This window comes from Cryptomeria japonica, chromosome 11 (genome assembly GCF_030272615.1).
Source record: "Cryptomeria japonica chromosome 11, Sugi_1.0, whole genome shotgun sequence".
In the NCBI taxonomy this organism is placed as follows: domain Eukaryota; kingdom Viridiplantae; phylum Streptophyta; class Pinopsida; order Cupressales; family Cupressaceae; genus Cryptomeria; species Cryptomeria japonica.
This window is the reverse complement of record NC_081415.1, coordinates 412,825,657-412,831,256: the sequence shown is the minus strand read 5'-3', so window position 1 is coordinate 412,831,256 and position 5,600 is coordinate 412,825,657.

Sequence of the window (5,600 nt, the reverse complement as noted above, 5' to 3'; positions counted from 1 at the left end):
CTAAGCGCGCATGTCGTCATTTCAAATTTTCGAACCGCATACGCGCTACTTGTTTTTCCAAGTTTTTTTTGGGTGGTGTCCACTTTTTTTACAACCATCTTTGTGCACATACCCGCTAATGGACCACTTGGTTAGAGGATTTGAATAACACTAAGCTTGTTAGAGCTTACCCAGTTAGGGGATTTTACTATTGTAATTGTTAGAAAACAATAGGGGTTTGCTGATCTGTTTGAATAGCACTACACTTGCTTGTTTAGAGCCTTTTCATGCTCCTATCTATCTTTACACAAACTGCAAATACATCATCCGGTTCGGCAACCACACACAACTAGAAATTTGCCAACTCTGAAACAAAACAACTCATCGACCTTATAAACAAATCAATAGGTCAGTAACACAACACAAACCTAATTCTCTCATAGAGATTACAAACAAGTCGGTTAAAGTATGACCGTTGGATTACATAATAATCTTTGCACATCATTCAAGATAGCCTTGACCGCTCCTTGATCATCGCTTCATCGAACTCTGTAACTCATCACACGGTTTGCATTACATGCAATATACTTGCTCATTCCCAATATAAAAACAATTATCTCAACATGCCAAAAACACTTTGAAACTCTTCTCATACAACATGCATACGTGTCATAATCATTACCGCTCATCATCAAATCATAAACCAATACAACCAATTCACCAAAATTAATCGGTTAGGGTTTATCATATCAACGGGTAGGTTTTATCATACCAATAGGTAGGTTTTACCAGTTGATCTCTCCAGTATATAGCAATATTGGTTCACTCCACAAACTCACCAACCGGTTGCAGTTCCCTTCACTAGCTCTTCCTACCGATTATAAAACAACATTATAACAACATCATTACTGGTTAATTAACATCAATGACAACATAACATTTTATTAATTCAATCTTCATGCAAATGCCAACAAAATCATTCATCCTTTAGTGAAAACCTAGCAAATAGGCGCCTTGGGCAAGTACCATGATGAAAACCTGGCAAATAGGCGTCATGTGTAATCTATGAACTTCTTGCATACTATACATGGGGGCAGGTTTTATCCTATCATATCCTTTTTTCCTTCATTGATCCACTATCTTGTCATATCCTATCACCCTCCGTTATCCTATCATCCCTCACATCCATACTCCCTTTTCCACCTTTGATATTGACAAGACTGAGGATCTTAATGAATATCATGCATCTCGTTCGCAGCTTTCAATCTATCACAACTTTTGGTCTTTAACCATTGGCTTATTACAACCCTTCTTCCATATTACTTAGCTTATTGCAACCTTCTATCACAATCCCTTAGCCTATCGCACCCTTCAATCCATGTCCCTCATCCATTTTTTATCTTGCTTATCCTATCTGTATCCTATCACCATCCATACACTCTCTTTTGTCTCTTGATCTTGATCTAACATAAGGACGTAAAATGTAAAACATGGTTTTCAAAATGTCTTGACATGTCCCTCATGCCATTCCATTGTTTTACATTGTCATATCTAGTCCCTTATCCCATTGTGTGATAACCCTTGGAAATTGGATTTTCTCTGTCTCCATCATAAATGGTCTTTGTCTTCCTTCTATCCACCAACATTTCAAAAAGCTTATTTATCCATTTGTCATATTTCCTGCCTTTCTAGACACTAGGGGAAAAATCATTAAAAAATCACTAAACATCAAATAAAGTCCTGAAAAAAAACAACTAAAAATCAAATAATGTCCTAAAAAAACAAAAACAAAATCGGAAAATGTCCTGAAAAGTATCAAAAAAATTGCAAAACGACCTGAAATAATTACAAAAAAATTGTAAAAACAATCTGAAATAATTCAAAAAAAAATTGCAAAAATGTCTTGAAATAATCCAAAAACATCATAAAATGTCTTGAAAAAAGCATAAACAAATAAAATAAAAAATTCACAAAAACCCTAAACATTTGAAAACATAAAAATCCAAAAACAATCATTTTCATTCCATCAATAAATTGGCTCTTTTGTACATAGATAGACATTTGAGCGAACGTCAAGCAGAAAACATAGCAAACATTGCACTTAACAAATCATGCATTAATAGATGAACTTTTCAATCACCCAAGCATTCAAACTAGTCAACTTGTCTTATCAATCAATCAACATCAATATAATTGGTCCTTGTCAACCTTATAATGGGTCTCATACAAGGTGTGGTATACTTGAAACTAGACTGTGTCCTGTCTTAGATGAGGTACTACATTCACTGAAACCAGACAACATGATAGTCCTATCATCAAAACACAATATTATCACTTTTGACAATAATATCAAAATGGTTGTTTGACTTGTTTGGATTTGTGAATCTTATTTTTCATTGATTTACCTTTGACCATGTTCTTGTGCTACTCGATGATGTCACTAAGTGATTTAGAGTGGCTAGGATGGCTCGTGGTCTTTCTTGTTTTTTGTTTTCTATTTGTGGAGCATTTCATAAAATTCTAGGGCAAGTATGTCTTGGGTGTCTGTGTTGGCATGTCCACATTGTGGTTGTCACACATACCTCAACCCTTGACACACCTCATGTCTTAGGACTTTTTGAACCATTCCTTGTCTACGACATGTCCGTTTTATGTAAAAGGGTCTGCATTCCTGCCCTATCCTTCATTGCCATGTTGCGCCACATATATTTTTCCATATCAAATAAAGGTTCTCACCTACACTTTCCATTTGTGAAAGCAAGATTTCATCACACTAATCATTCTTCACTTCTCATTTGCATTTCTTCTGGCTAACATTTCTTCTATCCCATCAATCCTTCTATCTATTCATCAAATCAATCATTATCCTGCTATCTATTCTATCCAATCAATCGAGAATTTCTTCATTTGATATCAATCAACCCTTTTCTTCAATCAATTATTAGTATTCCCTTCTTATTAGCATTTTTTCTCTTTCATCTAACATTCTTCTCTTCTTTCGAGAGATCATTCATTTCTTTCATACATAAACAATCTCTCGAGGGGGCATCCTACTTCCATCCTCCGCTCTACTGGGGAATGATTTCTAAAAATAAAAATCTTTAAAACAATGCTCAAAATCACATTGTCTCAAAGACGGGCAAAATGTAGACACTGAAAAATTGCCCCAAGTCTTTGACAACACTTTTCACTAATCTTTCATCTAAATTGATTAAATAATTTTAATTATTTAATTAGTACTAACATTCTTCTTCTAATTTCCTATAGTTAAATAATGTTTAATTATTTTATTATTGTTCTTCTAAACCATTACTTAAATAATTTTCATTATTTAATTAATATTCATCATTGTCTCTTTCAAATCAATTAATCTTGATCTTAATCTACTAATCCTAACTATTCCTCTCTGATTAAATAATTCGCTTAATTATTTAATCCCTTTATTCTAAGCTAATTATTCTTCCATGATTAAATAATAATTTTTAATTATTTAATCCCTTTCTCTAAATTACTCCGATTAAATAAATTTTTAATTTATTTAATTGTCATGTGGGTGAAATAAATAAATTTTATTTATTTATTTATTTATGACCCCACTTATCTCTTCCACTTTCTAATTTCTATCTCCCTTGTCTCTTCAATTTGCTAATTCTTCACTAGTCTTTTCCTCCACTTTCATTTTGGCATATTTTAGTGAAAATAGATATTTCCAATAATCATTTTCACTTAAATTTTTTCATTTCTATTTCTTCCTCAATATTGGAAATGCAATTTCCTTTTTATCCTCACTTAACAAGTCATCTCATTTAATCCCATATGTTGATTATTTTCAGTCTCAAATCAATCTTAGCCATCCAATTAAATCCTCTTCTCTATAAATTGAGCTCTCATTTCTCATTTTCGACAACCACGCTTCGAGTAATCTTATGCTATTGCTTTCAAATCACTTTCTTGCAATCATCTTGCTTGCTAATCACTTGTGTTTGTAGGTGACACCCACACAATTTGAAGGTGAAAGAAGAACAATGGAGGTTAATAGAGGCAACATCTATGTTTTTTATTGTTTTCACTTTTGATGTTTGTTTTCCATTCTTCTATTGAATGTATTAGGATTGAATTTCATTAGCAATTAGGTTTGTGGTTGCCTAATGTTTATGCTTTTGACGCCTATTTTGAATTTCTTAGTTACAGTTTCTATCATCTCTCCTATAGTTATCTTTTCACTTGTTATCATCATTTAATCTCTTATAGTTATCCTCCTTGGAAGTACATCTAGAAGTATAATGACCAATTATTCCACAATTAAAACATTTAAAGGGCAAGTTACCTTTGTATTCCTGGATCTTTTCTTCAGTCTTCTCACAAAATTTGCTTCCACTTCATCCATGTCATTGCTTTTTCCAAGTTCATCTTCAATCTTCTTAGTAACTTTGAATGATGCTTCCTTCTTCTCATTGTTCTACTCACTAAGTTATAAAATTTAAAAGGTAGAGAGCAATTCCATAGAGCTTATCCAAAGTATATTTATTCATATCATGACTTTATTCAACGACATGCTTCTTAGGCTTATAGTAGTTAGACAATGTTCTCATCACTTTTGTCACAACTTCACTTTCTTCCATTTTTCCACCAATAACTCTGATTGCATTGACTATCTCATTAACTTTGAGCAGGTAGCCTTTAATATTCTCATAAATGCTACTCAATTTATCTCAAATTTGCTTTGTATTTGTGCATCCATTGATCTTAAAAAACTTTGAGTTACTCAAACTACTAACAAGTATATATATCTTCCTTGGCGTTATTTTCATGATTCTTGACCTCATCCAGAGTAATAGGACGACCATTCAAAGTTGTATAGCCAGCTTTAATAATGTTCCATATTCCAAGCAGTAGAGAATTAAAATGATATTCCATCTACGACTTCCAAGAAGAATAATTTATGTCATCAAACCTTGGTGCCTTGAAATAGATGTCCTACACAATCCCAGACCTTCCTCAAGTAATTAATATTATCTTAGAACAACCTTGCTCAAATACCAATTATTGAACACATCATAAGATTGAGGAGGGGGGGGGGGGGGTGAACTAGTTCATTCCTTAAATCAACTTAGCTATAATCCTTTAAACTTCATATCACAATCAACTTATCTTTGCAATTATGAAACATGAAACCAATAAAGTACATCACACACAAGAACACCAAATTTATGCGAAAAACCCAAGAAGGTAAAAACCATGATGATAATCACACTCACCATATAAATAACTTAATGCAATGTTTTAGGCTCAATGCCAAGGAAGCTCATTACACCTGATTGGACTAGCAAAACTAAGGTGCACAACCTTAGGGAAAGATACAAGGTACTTGCATTATTGAGATGCACAAGCTCAAGGGAAGATATAAAGATTGCACAAGCTGCAGAAGGACACATTGTCTTTCGACAAGTACAGGGAAATGATGAGTTGAAATGAACAAGATATCTTGATCATTAAATTATCCTTGAACCACTGTGCCAAGGGAACAATATCATGGCAAACACATCTCACTCTATTCACTGTCTCATAACATCATTGCACTAAAGATATGATCATCAAAGCCCATCACAAACTAAAATTCT